Raw genomic sequence first — 25,499 nt, 5'->3', positions numbered from 1 at the left:
TACAGCTTATCATTAAGCTAATATTTTTACAGAATTATATACTGTAACCCCAGGTCTGGTTCTTGGCTAATAAGAATCCACTCAAAACCAATCATTTTCTATGTAAAGTTTGGACTGCATGACTGCTTGAGCATCACTTCCAATTTATCTGCATTGAATGTCATCTGTCATTTTATTGCTTAGTTATTCAGTGTTGTGATACCTTCCAGAAAGCAATAGCTGCCCTGTCTTTCCGACCATAAATTACTTAGTATCATCAGCAAACTTTGTTGATGCATTAGTCATACCCTTTCCCAGGACAGACGCAGGGGAACTCCACTACTGACCTACCTATACTTTGAGTCTGATGCTTACCGCTATCCCTCTTTTCCCAGCAATTGAAAAATTACTCCACCATACAAAGAACTTCCTTTTTATAGCAGAGCATCTTAATTTTGGTAAGAGTATGTGGTGAGTTTCCTCAATGCTTTTCTTTGGATTTGTATTGGATATAATTTTGAAGTCCAAATATATTAACAAATCCATATATTTATTGATTCTTCAAATACCCCGGCAGGTAAATTATGAATTCTTTTCCAAAGGCTACATTGGCACACGACCACTATTCATCCATGTGTCCATTATTTCTTCTCTTCATTAGGGGTTCTACTGGATGTTGCACTATTACTCTATATTTCTTAGAGTCTCCCTTGAAAGACCTGTTGGCTTCACATTAGCCATCTTCCAGTTCTCTGGAGCTTTTGCACTTCAGCTATATTGATCATATCTGGCTTATTCAATTTGCTTTATAATAATCACATCGGTCCTCTTATACGTGAAAATTCATGTACTATGTTTTTATGAAAAGTCTATTAAGTTCTAAAATATAAGATCAGCCATTAGATTCTGTTTATTGCTTTACATTTACAGTAATTACAGTACTTCAGTGAGGGAAAAATCCACAATTCATCTTTTTAACTGAAAATCTCCATGAACATAACCTCTGTGAGACTTTATTTTCAGTAATTCTGAATTGTTTCTTGCTCATGGGCTACTTTAAAAATCAATTAGCATAAAACAGTACTTTCTCCTGTCATTCATTGCTCAGTGTTTAGCACTGTCTCTTAATCAGAGAGAAAAAATGACAATGGAGCCTATGAATATTATTTACTATAGAGCTGTAAAGAGCTGATAAAGACACATTCAAATATGTTTTAATTGGACTGCTGGAACATTATCTTCATCTGGTACACTAGCACATGGTCTACTTAGCAAATAAATGATGGTTTCAGAACTAGGCAAGACCTATTCTATTTAAAGATATGAAATTGGGCCTTTATTGAATCTCAACGTTGTACCTGCACTGAGAAACTGCACCAGAAAATGTGAAAACAACAGCATTTTTCTAATTAAGGTAAATAACTTATTTTTTTTCACAGCTGAAGTACATTATACTTTTGAAGATCCATATTTTCAAAACACAACAGTTTTGTACTCAGTGATCTGCCTTCAATTCAACTTGATGCTCTTACAAATATGGAGTTAATATCAAAAAGAGTTGTGAAATTGAAGTGAAACTTACTGGAAGCCACCTAGGATCACAGGACTTGTTTTCAAGTTATCTTACTTATGTTGTCTAGGTCATATTTGGCCTTTGGGTATTTAGCCAATAGCCTGCATTTTTAGAACATTACACTCTTTGGCTATAGAAGGAGCCACACTCTGTTGAACAGATGCCATGGATGCCACGTTTCAGGCCAGAAACAGATATTTCTTAATTAAGTTATTGTTTCATATAGAATCTGTAAAACACACTGGGAAAAGTAACATGGATATGTTAAGGCTATGTGAGACAAGAATCATCTGCACACACTCAAAGTCGCCCAGAATCACAGCAGCCAGCAGCTGGAATGGGACCATCACAAACCCATATTTCTTGATGCCATCAGCTGGAGGAACTGGAGCACATGCATAGAATGTGGATGTGTATGTCAGTGTGTGACTGACAGTATTAGGCAGGACTTGATGGAGAGTAGGTAAGAAGCTTAGTAGGTAGGTATTGAAGTGGCCATAAGTCTGGGACAGACCAAGATACTAGAAGGTCTGCCAGCTGGCTACCAGAGGAACCAGGAAGTCCAAGCCAACTACTGGCAATGCTGTAAGGTCTGAGGTTCACCTGAGACACCCATTTGCACGTGTGCATCTTTGTACAAGGCAACTGGAGATCGGCAGATTCAAGGGCCAGTTATTAGGTAGACCGTCTTGCTGGTTGGCTCCACAGTGCATGTTTCTGCATGTGTTTGTATTCACATAAACATGCAACTGGAGCAGGGCAGCAGCACTGCCGGCTTGTATGCCCAAGTGTCAGCAGCTGGGCAGACTGGGATCCAGGGGCAGCTGCTGGCTAGAATAAGGATCTGGTCGCAGCTGTTGGAGAGATCCACATTGCACATACAAACAGGTTTCTCACTGACAGACCTTCATCCTGATCAGCTGGAGAAGGGAGTAGGATGAGGCCATTGGTGCTAGACATGAGGAAGAATTTTTTTACAATGAGGGTGGTAAAACACTGGCACACGTTGCCCAAAGAGGTGGTAGATGCCCCATCCCTGGAAATAGTCATGGCCAGGCTGGATGGGGCTCTGAGCGACCTGATCTGGTTGAAGATGACCCTGCTCATGACAGGGGACTAGAGGAGCTTTGAAGGTCTCTTCCAACCCAAACTATTCTATCATTCTATGATGTTTGTGTTTGAGTGCTGTGTTTCTGTGTCTGTGTTGATCTATGTGGTCACTCAGGTACACATATGTTGTATATACATCTTCTATGTATGTATGCTTACTGGGAACTGAGCTTACTGCTCAGTTTTGCTCCTGGGTGGACCTGGGGGCATGGAGATGCAGTAGTCTCATAGCTATCAGGCTATCAGATTTGGCACTCCTGACATGTATTTCATAGGGATTTTTTTTTTAATAAAAAATTGTAAATTTTTTTTTTTAAATGTCTTCAAAATTATCACTTAATTGGAAGAAATTTTTACATCAGACTACTTCTCTCATCAAAGAAGTCCAAAAAATTCAGGGATATCAAAAAAATAGGTGAAAACCACGGTATGGACAGGTCTATGTCTACCTTAAAAAAGGAAGCTTTTAGTCTAAGCTATTCTTTTTGGTTCTTTTAATATTTGTAGATCAACAGGCACATCCTAAAAAATTACTGATCCCATCCTAAACCAAGTTTGAGATGATGTGAATTGTTGTCTAATGTTTCTTTCCTTCACAGATTCTATTACTTAACTGTTAGATAATTAAACTTATGTAAAATGAGTCCTACCCAGGAAGCAGAAAAGCTTCACAATCCATAAAAACTTTTCCTTCACCCTCCAATTTTGCAAACCACTGGTTTTAATAATGTATGAGACCAGGCTGATATCAAAAGTTATTCCTGTAGTGATATGCTGCTGTAAAGGGGATACCTTAACCTGTTCTCTCTTCCAGACCCACGAACTGTCATAATGCCTTAATGTCTATTTAAGATCCATATCAGGTAAGAAAGAATCCCATGGGCCTGAGCTGTCAGAGAAAATAATATATAAAAAGTTGTTTAATACTCACAAGAAGAGTGTCCGGATAAAAGCATCTTTCTTACATAAATGGTCATTTTGTGAATAATAACCTCAATTTTACCTTATTCATGGCTACGAAACTAAGTTGTCAGGGAAAGGATTTTAGTTTGGTTTGTGTTTTTTTCTTAATGTGGCAGTTGCACTTTCCCCCCCCCACGCCCTGAGAACTGGTGTGGCAGTTGCACATCCCCCTCTCAGAACTGGGGCCTTCAGTGGGGCAGCTAAGGGCTCTCTGTGGAGACCCAGGGTCGCTGGGCAGGGTCGTCGGCAGAGGAGGGGCCAAGAGCGCCCACAGCCCAGAGAAGCCGAGAAGTTTCTCGAATGCCCACACTCGGGGGGCGGGGCGTAGAGGAACCGAGAAGCTTCTGGAATGCCCACAGCCAGATCTGAACAGACTATAAATGGGGTTCCTGCCAGAGACCCCCTTTGTGTGGTCTCCTCGGAGCTGCGGCTCTGCCATGCTGCTGGAGGCCCTCCCCTCAGACGGAGAAGCCATCTGAGGTAACCTCCCAGGACTGGGAGCACCTCACCTCCATGTGTGGGTGAGGGATAAATTACTGAATATATGCTTCAGTAAGTCCTCACCTGGTAGGCGAGTGTAAATTCCTCGTCTGGGACAGACGAGTGTAACTTCCTTGCCTGGTAGGCAAGCGTAAATTTGTCGTCTGTGACAGACGAGTGTGAAGTCCTGGCTGCGGTAGGCTAGCGTTTATCTCTTATGGGCAAAACAGGGCAGAGAGGGCTCTGGTTTGTTTTCTTGTCAGTGCATATAGGCACGCTGTGGATCCTCATTATTCTTATTTCGCTGCACCCCAAATAATCTCCTAACCTAATATCCGAATCTGCATCTTATGTTATCGGAGTGCTAACTAATTGTATAAACCTCGTTTCTAATTGGTTTATTGGCAGTACTTTTCCGGCCAGAATACAGTTTGTTTTGGAGCTTGTTGTCCATCTAAACTTATTTTGGGGTGCCTCCGTGACACTTAAAAATAAACTTATTTTTTTTAAAAAGGTAATTAGTTTAGTTTTAACACTGCAGAAACCTTAAGTCTTTGGATTTAAACAATCTTTCACAAATTACCTTGTGAGTTTAATATGACCCTGAATTAATCCAAAAGATCATACTTATTGCACTTTGATGTTACAAAGGTCTTAGTCAAGATAGTAGAGTCTTTGCGATGGATACAGTACAGAAGCATGATATGTGTGAGATGGAGATTCACTGAAGTAAGAAGGTTATCTGTACTTTGGTCTCCTCTCCTTTTTCTAATACTGCGTTAGGGTGCGCATGTTCCTGAATCCCACCAGCTGAGCTTAGCCTCAGTGTTGCGATGACATCTCATTCCCCATTTCAAACGTAGCTGTCTCTGTGCCAGCCCTTGACAACCTTATCCCCAAAATATAAACATCAAAGTAGATAAGAGGGAAAGAGTGTGTGAGAGGGGGAGAATCATAGAAACAGCAAGGTGATCTAAGTGAATTTCTGGTCACAGAATAACTCTATTGCTAATTGTAAATTTGGGCCATGAGATCTGGACCATGAAATACGCTGTCACAAAAGCAATTCTTCTCTGAACAGTTACTGCTTTCAGCTTCATTAGTCTCTCCTCATTAATTTCCTCAATAACTACATCCACCACAGGAAGCTGCTAATATACTGTGGGAGAAAGGTGTTTGAGGAGATGATGTATTTAAGAAAGAAAACAAAGACTGAGGACATGCAATTAGTCTAATAAACCATCCAGGTAGCAAAAGAAATGTAAAGAACTAAAACAAATTCAGTTGCTTCCATAGATTATTGCATTTTTCTGCAGTTTAGCATGCTTCCTATCTTACTAGAATCAAAATTCTGAAGAGCCACAGCATCAGAGAAATTGGTAAAAAGGACTTGGTGTGAAATGAGGCCAGAGAAGAAGGTATAAAAGCTCCCCTTATCCTGCCAGTGTGTCTCTCTAGGAGAGTACCACTTCTACTTTTAAACTATACTAATCATAGAATCATAGAATATCCTGAGTTGGAAGGGACCCACAAGCATCATCGAGTTCAACTCCTGACCCTGCATATGACAACCCCACAGTTCACACCGTGTGTCTGAGGACGTTGTCCAGTCTCTTCTTGAACACTGTCAGGTTTGGGGCCGGGACACCTCCCTGGGGAGCCTGTTCCAGTGTCCAGCACCCTCTGGGTGAAGAACCTTTTCCTAATGTCCAACCTAAACCTCCCCTGGCACATCTTCCTGCCATTCCCTCGGATTCTGTCACTGGTTGCCAGAGAGAAGAGATCGACACCTGCCCCTTCTCCTCCCCTTGTGAGGAAGCTGTAACCACCATGAGCTCTCCCCTCAGTCTCCTCTTCTCCAGGCTGAACAAACCAAATGACTTTAGCCGCTCCTTATACGGCTTCCCCTCCAAACCCTTCACCAACTTCATGGCCCTCTTCTGGACACTCTCTAGTAGCTTTATGTCCTTTTTATACTGTGGCACCCAGAAACCCACAGTTATACCCCAACAACTTTTGTAACAGAACCCCAAAGCAACCTCATGCTGGGTCCCAGCCTCAGGGCTCTCCCAGACAGAAAAGGGAGTGGACGCAGCGTGTTTGTGCCCTGCAAGCTGAGCTGCTCCTGCACAGCCTGCTGAAGCAGAAGGATTGCACCTTGCCTATTAATTCCTACACAGGTTCAAGCCAGTTCCTGATGGTACATTTATCCTATTACATGCTGAATTAAATTCTTAAACCAACTTACCATTGTAAAACTCCACCTGATCCTGCACAGCAATATGTTGTCACGGAAACTTGAATCAAACTAGTCATTAATAGCTTTCTTCACGTGGGAACTTGAGTGCAATATTTTTTCAGACTGAATAAAGTTACGAGTTCCCTATCTGACAATATCCTCAAGGAAATTTATGAAGATATGCTTCATTAATGGTCTGCTAATGTTTAATGTGAATATTATTTAATAAACATAACATATGAAACTATTATATAACTAAGATCTAAACCATTAGCTATTATGACTTATATATTTATGTATCGTTAATAATATTTAGAAATATATTCTATAATGCACGTTATACTGTTAGTGTTATATACTTACAATGTAATTTATATGGGTTTTATATTTTATAAAAAACATAAGGCATAAGGCAATTAAAAGAGTTCACTCACCATGATATCTTGATTTAAAATATCTCCGTTTCCATAAAACAAGAAGTATCCTCCATTCTTAAACTAAATTATGCTGAAAATTTTAATGAAACTTTATTTGAATTACATATTTCTGTTCATCTTGGTCTTGGCTATATGGTGGCTAGGAAAAATACTAGGAAAAGAAACAGTATTTTCAATGCAAGTAGGTAGCTAGTAATGTTCAAAGATAAAATATGATTTTTTTATGAGGCTTTGTATAATGAAAATATGCCCATCAAAAATATTCAGACACCTGTCAGATAAACATCTGTGCTTGGGTGAAAACACACTGAAATTCTGATTTCTTTTTACTACTGACTCTTGTTAGAATAGCTGATTGAATCTTTCTTTTGAAACTGAAGAAAGGATTTTTTTTTACTTTCATACATTTTAAAAATAACCATTCTGCATGGAAAAAACACTTTTAAAAAATTACAATTAAAAATGAACTTATTCAGAAGAAATCTGAATATTAGTGGGCGGAAGTCATAATTTTGATTGAAACTTTGTCAAGTTGTTCCCTGATTTTGTTTCTCTTCCTTTATTCTCCATTTTTATTAAGACTCACTGACGAGTACACATCTTCCATATGGTACCTCTGGCTGTGGGACTCTCCTGACATACTGAAGTAGCTCAACAAGAGCTGAACAAAAGCACAGTAGGCAAAGTGGGCATCCTGACCAGGAAAAAAAAAAAAAAATTGCTAAAAGCACAGTGACTGCAAACTGCAAATCCCATTATATCAGAACTTCTGAGTTCCAGCCAGAGCTTTTGAAATAGTCTTCAGGTTTTTGCTTGCTATTTCTAAAAAATCAATGGTTTTAAAAAAAGAAAAACACTTTTCTGACAAGCCCTAGTTACTGCAATAGTAACTTCCGTGGCCAAACAAATATAGAAACACACTGAGAATCAGGAAGCCTGGGTTTATTTTTGATTTTGCCACCCACAGTTTGACATCAGGTACATCGCTTCACTCTCCTCTCCATTTCCACTTCCATATTTGTCCCATGTCTCCTAGTTTGGGCTTCTCTTTTCCTCTGGGTGTCTACAAAAGGATCTAAGCCTCATTTCACAGAGCTGTGAATTTTAAGGACAAAAGACCATTCTGAACTAAGCTCCTGGCCAACAGAAGTAATAGCTTTTCACCATGGAATTCCTATATCTGGACCATCATTTTCTAAAGAAAGAATGAGTCTAGAGACTTAATAGCATGGAAAGAGTCTTTTTTTTTTTTTTAATCATTCCTTGTTCAGGACCAACAGTTAAGGCTTGTATCTAAAATTATATTGTCTGGCATCAGCTTCTAGCCACTGATTCTTATTAACTTTTATCTCCTAGATTAAGGAGAACTGTGGCATCAGAAATATTGACCCCCATTGGTAGTCCTGGGCTTTGATTAAATCTGCTGTTAACTTTTTTCATTTAAACAACCCAAATTCAGCTTTCTAAATCCTCCACTAAAATAAATAATTTTTTTAAAAAAATAAATAATAAAATAAAATAAAATAAACCAAACCTCTAATGATCCTTGCAGCCTCTTTCTGAGTTTTCCTGTCTAGCATCATTTTTATTGCAGTCTGGTAGACAGTATTGCACACTGCCTCCAAAATCTCTCTCAGGTAACAGTTCCACTCATGGGGAATGGAAACAACTGGGTGTCCGTTTGTTATAGGCAATTTACATTTAAATAAGTCAGTCAGATATGTGTGTGGTTCAACAAGGTGTATCACAATGAGTCCCTATCTCAGTTGCACAGAGTGGAAGGAATAAGTATTATGGAAAGACATGGTTGTCGCCAGAGCTGTGCATACCTGGAATCTAAGCAGTGTAAGAAATCTAAGCAGGGGAGGAAAATGAAGCTGCAAGATCAGTCCCTATCATTTTCCCACCTAAACCTTCTCTGCTAATAGGCAGGTTCATGGTTACGTGTTAGAGGAAAAAAGCAAGAGTCAGACACATTTCTTGCTCTCTTATTGACAGATGCCTCACACACCTTACCTGTAAGTTATATATGGCCACTACAGGGTCGCCATGCTTAATTAATAAACAAAATGTGGTTCTATCTCATAGAGAAAGGAATATATATAAATGTTTATAAAATGTGTGACATTGGCATTTTCACTGGGATGACAGCACTTCTGTTAAATACTGATCTAGGAAACCTCAAAGGTTCTTTGTCTGAAGGGGTCTATGACATCAAATCTGGAGTCTCATCTGCCTGAGACAGTTGATTTCTGTGTTATTCCCTGGGAAATAGGTTGCACCAGTCAGGAAGGGACAGAACTGTGCATTACTAAATTTTAGGAGAAATATTAGAATTCTAATCTTAGGAGCATCCATTCATAGACAAACTGTAACTGTAACCATGGCCTCTGTCCACTGCAGTCTGCTTCTCCCTTAGTTCTTCTTTATAACTCTTGAGAATGTTTTAACTTCATTGCATGTCATTGGGAAACTATTGGTGCCCTTCATATCCTTCCTATTGTGTTAAGACAAAGGCAAAGACAGGCATGAAACCTTCCTCACAGCCAGTCATCCTTCTGCAGATGGCTGGCACAACACGTAGCTGCTTTCATGCAATTATTGCACAGATTTCACTGTTTATGAATCCTGTGGAAAATAAGATTTTGCCCCCTTCAACATCAATAATTACTTCACTATATCTATCTACTTATTTACTTATTTATTTATTACTGCAATCTATTTTTTGTTTATCTACGTATTTATTGAGTGTGTCATACACAAGTCTATAAAGATTATTTTGCCATTTATCTTATTTTAACTTAAAAATCATTCTTGTACAAATCAGTATCTTGATCTGTCAGTAAAAAGTGGTCTTTGATTCTCTTTTAAGCTCTTTCTCTGAATATGCCTAATGTTCTAGGTGAGATCTATGACCTTGTTGATCTGCTTTGGGATTCACGGAATACAAGTATGACTCAAAGGAGCCTTGTACCTGAGCCACAGTTCATTTAATGGCCAGAAAATTTTGCTGTTTCTGGATTTAAAGGTCATGGAGAGTTTAATCTCTTCCGGGGACATCAAGTCCCTCCAAAGGGAAAAAAAGATAGTAGGAACAGGAGCCCCTGGAAAGTGATTTCCAGAGGACTTTTGGACTCTAATACCTCTGACTATATGTGTTAGAGCAGCGCTAACATTCACAAAGGGACAGTGGTGATTATCCTGAAAATCTCAATGCTTTCCTAGGTTTCAGAGAGGAAATAGACTTCTTTATTAACCTTTCATCTGAACTGTGTTGAAAAGGCATGTTCTGATTCTTCCCACTGAAGCAAATTTGAAGTCAATAAAAGATCATTGATAACGGCTACATTGTAACTAAATAACACCTAGAACTGTATGACTCAAAGCAGCAGCGGTTTCCCCACTCCAAGTTCCTGTAATTTTTGTTCAGGAGAGGTATTAGTGCCTTCAGTACTAAGTGTAGATCTCCTTCATGGTTGTTAAAAGGACTATCAACAACTGGTGGGTAACTATGAAGTGACTGGAAATTATCAAATGCTTTCACTGCAGGCGATGCAATATCTTCTGAGGACAGTTAATACTCAGCTTTGCAATATCAATGATTTTATCTCCTGTATGACCTACACTTTTTAAAAATAGAAAGAGCTTTCAATGATGTAACCAGAGGGAAGAAATCTTTCTTCTTCAAGCCACACAACATTAATGGTCAGAATAATAATGGGTTTTTACCAGACCGCATTGTCTATCTCATAGATTAAACCAGGAAATCTCCGGGCTTTTTGAAAAATAATAAAGATATAAACAGATCAGCCAACAGCGAGAAGAACATGCTTCTAAGTGCTTTAGTGGCCCAAGCAGAACTGTATATTACAACAGCAAACTTCTCCTGGCTTATACACTGCTCTGCTAGCAATGTTATACTTTGGTCCAACAGCACAAAACATCTCCATGAGCAAGGTAACCTATACCACTAGTTGTCCTTTTTAGTGCACGGATGATATATATTCATAAACCTGATTTGACAGATGTCAGCTGCTGGACATTCATAGGGTCCCTCTGTTTCAACTGTTTTCCATTTAATCAGTTCCAGCAAAGCCAACCTCTGATCAGCCATGCAGGCAAGATAGGGTGCTCATGATCTCACACACCAGCGTCTTGGAAGAATCTCTGACACTCATTTCTGAAGCTCGGGTGACATGTTAAATTTAGTAAAATTATTAAGGTTTTGTAGTTTGTTAAGTCCTGACTAGGCTAAGTGGGCTAAATTAGCCCTGGAGAGGGTAAATTAAAGATTTTCAGACTTATGTGAAAAGTTTTGGCTGAAATAGTTATTCTGGTCTGGGTCTGAGGGATATGATTATTCACTGACAGTGCCGTGCCAATGGAAGCTCCTACGTGTATCTATAACTTAATCCTAATTCTTAGGTTTAAACAATAGTATTGTGTGTAAAATAGTATGGGAAACAGTATATCACAACAATTGCAGACAGAATGAGTAAGTGTATCAGATTAGAACATGTGAGTAACACATAAGGCAGTACAGGCCAACTAGTTAGACTAAGAGGAATTTCTAGGATCACACAATATCAGATGCATGAGAAAGAGCCGAGTTAAGGCTTTAGATGGATGAAAAGTTAGAAGAAACCACTTAATTGCCAAGCAGACATAAACATAATCTTTGCTTTATTTAGATTACAGGAAAAAAGTGTAATCGTATCCAATTACATTTTTATAGATTAAAACGTTTCATAATATTGATTGAAGTAATAAAAGATGGTTCTGGCACCTCAAATATGTTCTTCTGTCCTTGAAGAATGGGACTATAAAGCTACCCATCTGAGATATTAAAATATTTATTGAAACTCAGTTGTTGAACTTAGGAAAATTAGGTAAGATTTCTGCATTTAAATAAGTCATTTCCCTCTCAATAATTTTTCCTTTCATTTTGTATTCACATTCCTTTATATGCATTTCCTATAGGTCACAAGAGCACATGCATTAGCTATGTCATATCTGCATGGCATAATTTTTATTTACTTATAAACCAGAACATTTCCAGTATAGCTGCATCCATACCATTGGTGCTTTGCTGCTATTCTATTACTGGTAAAGTGCTTCTACTATCTGTATCTCCTCAGTGTCAAAAGTGTATGTTTTACTGCCCTGTTTAATTCTTTATATGTCCTGACTTTATTTAAAGAAAAAAAAAGAAAAAAATAAAAAAATCATTCTTTGCTTCCTGTTGAGCAAAATGCAGAACAGCACATTCCACTGAGGAAAGAAAAAAATAACTAAGGAATTCATTTTAAGGATTGAACAAGCAAGGAACATTGCTGAGGAGGTATAAAGCATATCTTACTCTGTTTCAGAGGCTACTAAAATTCAGCATAAGAATGTGGGGTAAAAAAAAAAACAACAATAAAAAGAAACCAGAAACAGAAGAAGGCTGGAAGAAAAAACCTGGCTTATTAAAGTGCAGAATAAGAATAACAGTCTTGTGGTCTGAGAAACAGTAATTAGGAGGGAACTCCTACGAACTCATGCTGTATTTTAGTGCAACATCCTTCACTGCTTAGCTCCCCAAGTCGCAATGATAATCAGGTCCAAAGCACGAGAACTTCCTCCACTGTCTCCTTTGTAGTGCTCAGGTACACAGATGGTGAGCTCACCAGGCAATGGATCACTCTAATTGACAGGGAGACATCTGCAAGGGGGATGCAAGCAATTGCTTTGTAGGAATAAAGAAATTCCTCATCCAGACCGTGCTTATGACAAAGTTCACAAGAGCTGCTTCACAAGTTCTTTTCTGGCCTGTCATATGTGTGTAAAAGTTTTTTTGTGTTCTAAAATTACAGAACACATTTTTCTTTCTAAATCATTGAAAGCCAGGTCACGCACTCTCATGTGCTCGTGTGTGAACTCTGTGTGATTCAGGAAAGTGATCCCAGACCAACCACACTGCCATGAAGTAGGTGTGGAAGCGCCTCCACAACCATCTCGACTGACAGGCGATTTCAGGCTCTCCTAGTAACCCAGGAGCCTTGCTACTGAGGACACTACAGCTGTGTATCCTTTGGAGATCAATAACAAACAAATGCCAGAGATCTCCTTGAGACTAAAGTAAACCAGATACAGTGGATGCAGGTAGATTTGCAGATTCATTAAGCTCTTTTCTCAATACTCTGATGGGGCAGAAGTCCTTAGAGACAATGCAAATATAAAATATTAAGTCCCCTTTATAGAGCTAAGGAAATGCAAAGGAGCTCCATTGAAAAAATAATCAGATTTAAGGACTACATGAAGGTGTGCAAATTAAATTGCACAAAACTAAACTGCATAAACAATAGGGTGGAGAAGAATTTAAGTAGATCAGGTACCTCGCCAGCAGAAAGGGACCTGTCAAACATCTCCTGATGTCTGTGCTGCTCCTGTTACAAACTAGAACTACTGAAAGTCAACTCAGAAAAGTTTTCCTGGTTCCCTTAGTTTTTTCTCCAAGTTCAATCTCCTCGTCTGCTTTGTATCTCCTGTCTTCTACTGTATTACAGTAAAATGTGCTACTATTATGAAACAGTTAGTGTTTCTGTTTGCTCTTCTTGGGCAGGTGTAGATGAAACAGATGTGACAGGGCTGGGGAGAGAGCAGGGACCAGGGCCTGTTTCGCAAGTTGCATTTTTGGTGCAGGAAAGCCTGAACACCCACAAAACTCAGTTTTGCTGTTCAGGCTGGCCAAGTCTGATTTCTACTGCTTCATCCTCCTCATGTTTTCCTTTTTCAAAGACTCTTTTTTCTCTTTTCTATGTAAGACACCAAGTCCAGATTGCATAAAGTGGGAATAGCCTCCTCCACCTCCCCAGGTTTTGAGGGGTTTTTTCTGTGGCATTTTGTTTTCCATTTCAACAGTGTTTAATGTTCTCTAGCTCTTTCAAAAGAATGGAAGGCTTCTGTCACTCTAAAACAGAAAAAACAGAGAGGAAAAAAAGCTTCTCATGTAAATGAAGAAATATAGGAAGGTTGCAAAGAATTGAAGGCTATATTTCTTTATGTCTACATGAGAAAAACTAAACTGAAGGCAGAATTATCTATTCAGCAATAAGCATGCTCTGTATCTTATCCTATCTAGGGCCAAATTCTTGGTTTTGCCTCTGTAAATCTAACAAAACTCTGAAGAAGGGAATGGCATGGCTCCTGTGTTACATATGTGTGAATGAGACAGAATGGGTGAACTAGGTGAACAGGTGAACTAAAATGGTGTTATTTGTACAGCTAAAAATACATTTGGAAGGAGTGAATAGTGAAGAGAGATCTTCCTAAATTATGTTCTGGGGAAACTGAGGGCAGATAGATACATACAGCTAACACTGGATCACCATCTATAATGCTCTTTGGGTCATGTTCTAGTAACATTTACACAACACATGAATTTCATGCCCATCATCCGCTAAACATTTATTCGTCCTCGACAGATAGAACCAGACTATAATATCTGCTGATATCAATATAGACATATGCACCAGCCATGCAACAGTTGTAAAAATAAAAGCCATTTTCCCCTTCTTCACATAACAAGACGAGCACTGTTTCAATGAACCTTTCAGCTCAGGAAAGATTCTGAGATGGACTTCTCACGGTTAAAGAAGCCAAAAATTTCCCTACCTTCCTCTAGAGAGATATTCTCAACTATGTTTCACAAGAACCAGAAGAAAATAAATTCCAGTTATATGAAAATGCTGAAAAGTTAGAAATTAAAAAGGTGCTATCCAGGTTTAGCTGATTTTGAAAATAATCAATGAAATAATTAAAGAAAAAGGGAGCATTTACTTTCATTTTATTGGGGATTTATTTCACTGTTATGAGTTCAGTAGTTGTTATGTATCCCAATGGAACAGAAACACCTCTGAATTGTGTTGCAGCACAGATTAATTTGTTAAAGCAAGCTACCACTGCAAATAGCCCATTCTGTAGGGAGACCAAAGAAATAGATTGATGGTATGAGCAAAGATGAGCTGCCTTCAGAGAGGAGCTCCAAATGAAATTTGAGAAACTGGGATCAAGATCTGAGTGTGCCCTTGTGCCAGTTTTTGCCACATCATGCTGTTTCCCATTCTGGCAACATTTAAAAAACTTTTGAAATAATAAATGATCATCATAAAAGTATAGAGCACTTCAAGAGCAGTCTGGCACAAGAAAAGTAGACAGATCTTTGACTTGTGGTCACAAGCACATTTTTTTGCTACTTTTATGGTGTCCATAATTTTTCCTTCATCACTAGTACCCTGTCAAAATGTTTAGAATAAATCTGTTGTCTTTTTAGTCCTTTTATTTTCTTTCAGCTAAGGTTGTCACCTTCCCATTTGTGCTTTCAGCACACAGCATAACTCATCGTAGATCGGCTGTTTGTTTGCTTTTTCATGAGCTCTGACGTTACAGTCAACTTCAAGCTGGGGATAGAATTTGCTTGAAAGAGAGCTGTGCTTTTTGGCACAAGGAAGACAACAGCATCCTGGTCAGATCTTGTCCCCCCAGATTCATGATCTATGTTTGGAAATGTCGGTGCTTGAAAGACCCTGGCAGGAAATACAATGTGACCATGAGAGTTGGGAACTCATGGACCTCTACTGTCATGTTGAATTAGTGTGACAAAGGTGCTAGAAGTTACAATATCATAACCTCTCGCTAAAGGAACCACACTCTGTGTTGAATAAAGGTTATAAATATTTGCATATGAAGGTTCCATATATGACAATTCATGTGTTTTCTTATTTTATTTCCAACATAAATAATGATGGATTCAAATCAAAATCAGGATGCAAATATTTTTCTTATACCACTTATTTTGCCTGAATGAGATTCACTATATTATTGTTTTTACCTGTTAATTTTCTTAGTCATGTGTAAGACAGAAGAAATAGCAGTTTTGCCCCGACGATCTCACAATCAAATCTGTTCAGCCACGTCTGTATGCAAAGAAAAAGATTATTGTAATTTCAGGCATAAACTGAGGTTAATTATTTAAGCTGTAAGTAACTTCTAAGAAACAAAAGGGTATATTAAACACAGACAGTAAAACTACTGCAAGATATTCCCTACTTGAATGAGTCTGCTTTATAGCAGATTAAATTGTAGCCTCAAACTATTTGATAATTTTAATGTTTCCAGTTTATCAAATTTTAATATTAAATAAGTGTGAAATTTCAGCCAGAAGTAAAGCAAAGTTTCAGGACTAGAAAATTGCTGCTAGCTAAGGCAAAAAAAAATAATAATTACGGAAACTAAAATAGGTTCTGGATGTATTTGAGCCAAAAGAAAAGGAAAAAAAAAGTGTGACTAGTGCTCATCAAGGAAATCATAGGTCAATTATTTCGCCCTGTTTCAGGCCAGGAGCAGAGAAATGCACGATGGTCAGCTGAGTATGTGCTATAAGCAAGATTTCTAACTTTAAGAGTTCAGTGATGTAGGATGAAATGCTGGCTTCATTGAATCCACAGTAAAACTCTCATTTACAGCATTTATATCACACTGCAATATCTCTCCTCCTCAGAACAGCTTAGAACTTTGCCCTCCCACCAGTCTAGTGCGAGTGGTTTACAATAACAATTTAATATTGTTGAACACAAACCAACATTTTTCTGCTCAAGGTCTTCCAAGATACTCTTGTCTGTCAGTGAGACGCTGGCACTTTGAAGTCATCTTCAGATTTCAGCCAGTATACACCTAAACAGCTACTGTTATTTCAAAAGCTCTGGGAAGGCTGAGTAATTTCAAACTCCAACCCAAAAAGGGAGGGTGGAAACAAGCTAGGTATTTTGTCTATTTAACAATGAACCAGTGCACTTATATGAGACATCTTCTACCTGAGAGGGCCTGAATTCATGCCACGTCCCTCCGAGGTAGCACCGTAAATTTTTTAGGGAACTTTGAGTTAAGGACCTCTTAACCTTTCACTTCTTCCTTTAATATCTGATCTAGTTTATATATAATATTTAAATATTTACTAGGACAAGGAGGGTAACCTCAGTAATCCTCTTTTTTGCAATGGGTCCTGACCTTGCTCTGTTGCTGCCCTGTGCAGACTGCACTCTATGGCAAGGCATCAGGGAGTGGAACCTCACAGAGGTCCACCGAGATTCTGTAGTGTTGATGCTTCCCAAATATCAACATTAAATATTTTCAAGCATCCATGTGACTCTACTAGCATATTATGGTAGATGGGTGTATAAGGTATCTTGATACAGATGATGTATTTAAAAATGGTGTGAAATTACAAATCTGAGATCACAAAGGAAATATTTGCCCACTGAAGAGTTGAGTGGGTGATTTGTCATCCCAAGAGTTGAAACATGACTTCTGCACAGTCCCATCATTCATAATACTGGCAATATTAAAATCACTGAACAGACCAAGCTGTTTTATCTGTCTGCTATATCCCTCTGTTGGGCCTTCTGGAAGTTTTATAATAGCAGGCCAGCTCCTGATGCCTGTTTTGATATGGATATGGAAAACAAACTCACACTGTCTAGTTAGTGCTCTCTACTTATGGACAGGAACAAGGTATCCACCCTTATTTGAATAAATTTATTATTAACCTTTGAAACTGTTGAACAAAAATATGTGCTAAGTGGCCTTTGAAGTTTTTTAGGGTTCAAAATGTTGATGTTTTCAGGTCAGGCACAATACAAGGCAGCTGACTATCACAAAACCCGTTTTGTTCATGAGTTTCCATCTTGGTATCTAGACGAAGCCACAGAGGAGATCGAGTAAGAACTGGGACTTCATTGCCCTCCATATGTTGCTGATAGAACTCACCATGATAACCAAGGCCACATTTTGGCTGTGCTTTATTCCTAGTGCCTGACAGGCACCAGGCTGTGGATGAAAGTGAACAGAGCGTGAGTCATTTCGGAGGAGAGGGAAGTGCTGTGTTGTGAGTGGGAGGAAGCATTTGGATGAGCTGGCAGAAGCTGTGACTGCCGCAGGACGCAATGATCAGTCATTACTGCTGAACTCAATAGCACCAGTGGCTGGAAATAATTCTTGACTTCCCCTGCCTGATGATTGTACCCTCCCTGGTAACTGCAGATGTCTTGATGGTCTTCTCTGGGCTAGTTAACTCGTGACAGTGACTTTGGGTTGTGAAAAGGTTAGGGCCACCTCTGATGTGGCTGGTGTTAGGTGCTCCAGCCAAGTCCTGTGACCAGGCATGGACTCTTCAAATGGCTAAGTGGGTATCTGTTAAGATCCACTGCATGGACTTCAGGTCCTTTGTCTAGCTCTGTTTGAGGGTGGGCTGTACCCAGGGTACTTGTGAGGACAAGGAAAGGACTGACCATCTCTGATGAAGTCTATCAGAAATGCTTTCTCTGCAGGTGCAGAAGCAGATCAGCACCGTGTGATAACCACATTTCCTGCTGTATTAGGTGAGAGCTTGCAACACGGCCTGATGGTGACAAGAACCCATTAAATCATCCCAGCTGCAAGTCTGTCGCAGTAATTATATGACTATCACACACATCTTATAAAATGGAGAAGTGCATCTTCAACGTTACAAGGCAATTCTGACACTGAATAGAGGCAACTGGACCTGCCGTTGAGGCGTCTTGTCTCGATGAGTAGGGCATAAGGCGAGGGCTCAGGCCTGCACCCATTTCCCTGCTGTGCTGTGTGTTTCCTTCCTTTGGCTGCACCTTCCCATCCCAAGGGGTCTGCAACATCTCCCTCAGACACGGTGAAAGCAGGTGTCATGGAAGCACCAGAAACAAGCACTTGCCCCAGCTCAGGCTCTTGAGAAAAGCTGTTTCATCCCTTGTGTCAGCTTGTCAGAATTAGAATCAAGTGACCTTAAATGTGTTTATCTTTTTATTATGCAATTAGCCACATCGCAGGGTCCTGTGATTTCTTTTTGTGACTTAATCCTTGTAACTGAATTGCAGAGCTATCCTAGAAATAGACTCAATAGAAACTTGGGAATAGCAATAATTACAAACCTCCTGAGCTTTCCAGTCTCCCAAATTAATGTATGTTTTAATTAGACAATGGTACTTAATTCACTCCTAGAGGCAGTTCATTTAAACCATTGCAAAATCATTTAAAAGTTATTTCCATTTTTGCATCAGAATATGAAATCAATGCTTAAAATATCTTGAAAGTTCATGCTTTTCACTCACATAATCACAATGAGTTTCAAAGGGAAAAGGAAGACAAACAGAGTTTTCATTTTACCCACAGTTTTTTCAGTGCAGCACCAAATAAATTCAGTGCTTAACAGCCCCACCTCCTGGTGAAAACGCCATGAAAAAAACGATCTTTTTTTAAATATATATAAATATATATATATATATATTTTTTTTTTTTTTTTTTTAATTCTGGGTTCGTACATCCCCTGGCAATTTTTCTAGCTCACATGATGGAAATGCTTCTTTTTTACCTTTGCATGACAGCTATGGTGCATGTTTAGAGCTTCTTTTTTTTTACTTTTACTCTGAATTCCCTCATTTTTTTTCTCATTTCATGGGGATAATGTTTTTTAATCCTTGCTTCTCTCCTTAATGTCTCCTTTAAAATAGCTGAGAAATCTATGCTCTGTCCTTTTATGCCTTCCCCTAGACAAATCCAAAAACTAAAAATCAGGAAAAAGCCAGCAGGACCTGGGAACTTCTGAAGCAGTTCTTGCATACAGTATCTCCAGGAGTTAAAGCATTAGACAATGAGGAAGTCCAAGATGGTGTGAATCTTCGAAAATATTTCATTAGGTGTTAGAAAACTACTATCCAGTAGCATGGGTCAAACTGCTCCTGCCCTTAGGAGTGACATTTCCTGCGTGGCTCTTTTTGGTGCAGAAATCTAAGTTTTCAGTTTATTTTGTTTCACAGTAACCTGCTAATACCAATTTCTGATACCTCATATCCTTTCCCACAGATTCCTTGCCTCCAGAAGTGGACTTATAAAATTGATATAAACCCAGAATAGTTAATACCAAGATGCTGCCAGCATTTTGGGAGATAAAAACAACCTATATTCAGTCCTTGGAAGCATCATGAGAACAACGAAAAGGTCAGTGACTTCATTGCTAAACAGAGCATGCAAGGAAGAAGCATGGCATGTACATGAAGAGGGGCTGGGTGCTTCACAATGAGAGACACCTTCAGTATAAATCACGGGCAAGCTTGCTTAAGATCTGCCACTTTTACTTTTCCAATTCAGCCTCTGCTTCAACCCCCATTCCATCTTTAAGCTTGGCAGCACCTCTCTCCCCCAGCTACCTGTCAGCCCGTATCTTCCACAACCTCAGGATTCCCATCATTGTGGCTGGCCCTGAAGCATCTTGCAGAGGGGAGACTCTGTTTTGCAGTGAACTGCCTTTTGAGCCAGGCTTCTGACGAGCAGGAGAGGCGATGAAACATCAATCTACCTCATACAGCCTGCTGGAAAGCTGGGGTCTGTTTGGGGTGGGCAGTGGCATCAAGGTAATTATTTTCTAGAATTAAATGCAAATTAGACTCTATTAAGGAATGCATTTTAAAGCACCATAGAGACCAGGAATTATGTTCTTTTACAGGTATTAGTGCATTTCTAATGGAATCTGTCCAGCATATATATGTTTTCATTTCCTCACTTATCTGTAGGGTTGAAATGCCTCAGCTAACACTTTCCAACAATATCCCGTTAAATACTAATCAAGATCAAGCCTGAATCTATTGACCCCTGTTGCAATACAACACATTAGCATGCGAGGGAAACCTCCGCCCATACCTCAAAGGGCAAACCAGTCCTGGGACCAGCACTTGGCCCCATATAATTGTTATTCCATTTTCAAGCTTAACAAAGTGCTGCATTACATTTCAGGAACTATTGATTGTTCTCGAGGTGGTTATACAAAATCAATTGCGAGGTTTTGTTTTAGGGAAAGGTGTAAGAGAGCAAAAAGGAGCACATAGCAGGATTTAAGAGAAAATGCATGTGGTTGAGAGGCATAGGAATGTCATGGGATCACAGCTTTGAAGATCGAAGCCTCATCTAGCCAAATCCTTTCTGTTGCTCAAATATCCGATCAAAGGTTGCTTGTGGCTGCCTTGAAGGATCTCCTGGGTTTGTTTACCTCTTTTCATTGTATAAGCAGTTCTCTATAGTTTTCCGTTTATTCTAGTTTAAAAAATAAGTCACTGAGGAGGAAGAGGGAAGAGGAGAGAGGATACCTATGCTCATGCCTTAAGGTTGAATGGAACCTTTTATCTTGTTTAAAAGGTTGTGTACAAAAAGGAATAAATGAGAATATTATTGGGATCTGGGTTTCAGTTCTGCCAGCTTCTAAATATATAAGAGTACAAAACATTTTGATGCTTAAATTATTTGTTGATGTGGGCTAAATAGATTCACCTCTCGCAAGAAAATCCGTGGAGTATCCTACCTTGCCTACTTTACCTGCAACATTTACCAACAGAACAAGAACCATAATGAGGTCCATGGATCTAATTCAGACCATACTGATGCAGAATAAAAGTCATTTAGAACTGAAATAACTGTTAATGTTGACTCACCACCCAGCGATCATAACACAAAACACTTATATCAAGTATTATACTCCCTGGATGTGTCATAAAAGATATTTAGGAAAAGACACTAAAAATGAAGAATGTATCTTCTAACCTCTTGCTGGACAATTTAGGGAGCTTGTAGCATCACTTCCATGATGTAATTATGTACATATGCTGTACATATGTATAAAGAGGAGTTTGTTTTTTCAGGCTGTCAGGGAAAATCCTCTTAGGCACTAAATTAACTAAATTCACCTGAGGCTGGTACAGGGGTAATAGTGGCATGACTCAAGAATTTAAGGAATGGAGTTGAAAGCTGTATATAACTGAAGAAAAAGAAAATGTGAAAGGAAAAATGAAATTACTGATATGGCTCATGTTTTAGACCCTCCAGAACTCGACCAGGAAAACCATTTCTAACTAATAAAATAAGAAACAGCTATTCTTTTCCTCAAAATGATGTGCATAATCTTGCAAAATAACCAATTAGTAAATCGTTCATGAGCAGCTGATTGCAGTAGAGGACCTTTGAGCTGCATTGGATTACCACATGAAAAGCATAGGGACTGCTATATGGAACCAACCAAAGTAAAAAATTAATCAAAGGAATTGCTATGTAACAAATAAAAAATTAATGCAGTTTATGGTTCCATGCTAAATAGTTTTTTAATAGTTGCTTCCTAATATTCACTTATTTGGGCTTACTATTCCATTCACAAATGTTTTTTGTTATGTGTTCAAGTTGAATGTTAACTTACTATATTTTTTCACTGAGAATATACAATTAATTAATTAATAATTATCAATAATTAATATGAATATCAATAATAGATAAATGATAATAAATTAATAATAAACTGGTAGGCAAGAACTGAAATCAGATACGAAGTCGATCCATTCAAAGCAGAGAAAGTATGAGGAAAGATTAGGAGACCAGTGCTGCCAGCATCCTTTACTATGGCTGTGAGGAAGACAAGTCACTTTGGGATGTCTTTGTTTCCCTTTTTGATACTTCATTTACTTTGGCATGGAGCACACCACTGCCAGCAGAGTGCCTAGTATGATGAGAGTCTTATCCCTGCTATGTCCCCTGGTTGCGGCTGACATCTGAGTAATCAGTTATATAATTACCGTTCGTCATAGATAAATGTTTGTCAGTGTGGAAATCTCTTAGTGGTCAATTTTTTTTTTCAGCGGTCACGCACTTCTAACCTTGAAATGTTGCAGGGTTTTTTAGAGGTTAGCCCAAAATCCACCTTTCTTTGTAAATATAATGAGAAAGACAGTGCTGTTGGTAGAAAAACTAATCAGCTTTCATCACAGGGAACAGACCTGGGGTTTTGCTATGAAGTTCCATGAATGCAGGATTGAGGACTGTGTTCTGCTGAATTTGTTTTTAACATTTTTTCATTTCAAGATTCCTTAACAATCCCTCCACAGTTTCACACTGTGAAAGACAACACCAGGGTAAATTAAGCAATGTTTTGATGTCTTTAAGGGATCTGGATATACTGGGAGAAAAATTGACCCTCTTTTCCAAACTGGACATGTATTTTTGCTTGGGTTTGAGGAGCAAATAATTTAGATAAAATGATCTTTCCTCAAATTGCTGTGAATGAGATAAAATGGCCTTTCTTCAAGCTGCTCTATATCAGACCAGGTAACTATGAAGTTGTAAGAACTATTTCATGTCACTGTTTCTTTCCTCGCTGGCAGCAACAGAAAGAAACTTTTCATGCAGGAATTCCATAAGCATTTTTCCATCATGTTACTTCACATTAGTTCAGCCTATTAACAAAATACTTTGGCTGTTTATCACTACCAAAAGGAGGAATCTTCCTCAATATGACTCTTCTCCAGAAAAAAATATATACTGAGGGTCTGACTAAACAGACAGAGAAGAAGGACAGCACATTATGGAAAAAGAAGTAGCCTTTGGAAAGGCTGTTTGCAGCCTCACCTCCAGTACACATGTAAAGAACTGTGTTATTCAAGTGTCTCCTGCCAGTACAGCCAGCCTGAAAGCTTCTGCTGTTGCACTTGCACCCATGTCTGTGGTTGGTGAACACACAGTAGCAGTTACCACCTGCTTCTCGTCCCAGCCCTACTGGCATTAATTATGGCCAAGGCAAGGTTGACAAACTCAGCTCTCCCAGGTCTCTCCTTCATCCCAGGTCAAAGTCCAAGAGCTGTTTTAATTTCACCTGCCTGTGAGGACTCAAAAATGTAGTGGAGTTCCAGGTTGAGAAGCGTGGAGGTAGCCCTGTGCATCCTCTGACACACAGCCAGGGACTGAAACAAAAGGAATGCAGGCAATGAACACAAACCAGCAGGCGTGTGCCTTCAAGGGTGCTGCATGTTGCTTTAGGTCCTGAAGTCAACTAGCAACTTTTGAAATTTGATCTATGGAAGCTTGCATTAAAAAATAAGAGTAGCAGAACTTTGGTATATCTAAAAGCTTTTTGAATGGGCCAACAAATAAGTGGAGAGGGGTAAACTGAATATGATTTAATTTCATATGAAATTAAAAGGACTCAGGTTCAAAATAAACAAATGGTAATTCTTCCCGGTACAGTTAATAGATTTGTGGAACTCCTTGCCAAAGATGAGCAACTGAAAAAGGCTGGAAGAGATAAATATAAGGTTTTCCTAAATGGAAAACCTTGTCAGCTTCAGGAAGTCACCTCAGCTGAAAATACTTTCAGGCTGCAAGAATCATAACTATTAGCTCTGTTCTTATGCTTTTATGGTCTGAAAGAGGGAGATGACAGTAGGAGGTAAAAGGAATTGAGTCATGTAGTGACAGGGAAAGACTTTTTTCAGTAGAATGACACCTGTGTAAACGCAGTCATGCCCTCTGTCATCTCCCTCCTTCGGCCATTAACATTTTGAAGGCTCTAGGACATTTTTTTTTTCCAGGTCTTACACTTGCTTTGATGGGATGAGTAGGGTTGTGTGTCTTGTAGGCTGCACGAGTGAACATATTAAATCTTGCAGGCTGTTTTCTGCAAAGCATCTGTTACATATTTGCTTGTGATTGCCATGGATGGGACTCACTGGTGTGGGTGGCCAGTGGTCCTGCACCAGCTCAGGCTGTAACCAGCAGCAAAGGAATCCAGTCCAGCCAGTTACTGATGAGGGTCAGAGGGAGATTAGTAGGAGGACTTTGTCCCAGATGAGAGGATTCCCCAGTTTATGTTTTCCTCTTGATGCACACATTTTAAAGCCTGGATCTCACCCCCTGTTTTTGAGAGCTTACTCAAGTTAATTTCAAGCCTTCCTTCCTTTTTTGTTCAGCTCCAAAGAAACTTTCCTTTCACAAATATGGTCCATTAGACAAAGTCGTGCTCCATCGGCTTGGCTGCAGTTTTGTGAGACAGCTGCTGCTGCTGAGTCTAACGGGGCTCGCCAACTTCCCTACCTCTTGCTTGCCTTTTGATTCATTATTCATACAGAGAGAAAAGAATCTAATCTAATCTAATCAAAGCACTGAGGCTCTGCCTGTACTTTTAATGCCTTTTTTTTTTTCTTTTCAACTTTGCAGAAAAGCTATTGCTGTTTTATAACAAATCTCTCACTATCGGCAATTAGACTCAAAAATTAGAGTAGGCAGCACATGTGTCTGCTCTTCTCTTCTTTGCTTTTTCCTTTCTACTGAATGAGAAGAGTAACCATGAAGGTATGTGCTAGGCAGGAAATAGTCAAGCACACAAGCATTTCAGAAGAGACAGCTAGATGACTTCCACTGAGCTTTTTTTAACCTGACTGGTAATCCTTCTTTCGGACTCTGTAGGAATCAGTCCTTGCTGCAGGTGCTCTTTATTTGGAACAAATTCCACAAAATTTATGAAGAAAAATAGATGATGAAAAAATACCTGAAGATAATTCCCTTCAAACTTTTCTATAATTTCAATATGAGTGAATTAAACTTAAATAGACTTTCTGGATGATGAACAGGAAGGTCAAAATATCCTCTACTGTGCAGCAGAACATGTTCTCTCACAAACAGAAAACAATCACTTTTTGAAATGTCAGAGGTCATCCACAAACTCTTACATACTTCCAGACATGTATACCTGTTTACATCAGGTATTATTATTTCTCTTTCATTTGTTGATATTGTCCTAACTCATAATACAAGAATGACATGTCTTGAAGGATGCTGATATTGGTACAATCATTATAGC

Source organism: Caloenas nicobarica, chromosome 2 (genome assembly GCF_036013445.1).
Source record: "Caloenas nicobarica isolate bCalNic1 chromosome 2, bCalNic1.hap1, whole genome shotgun sequence".
Taxonomy (NCBI): Eukaryota; Metazoa; Chordata; class Aves; order Columbiformes; family Columbidae; genus Caloenas; species Caloenas nicobarica.
This window is presented reverse-complemented; position numbering follows the sequence as displayed.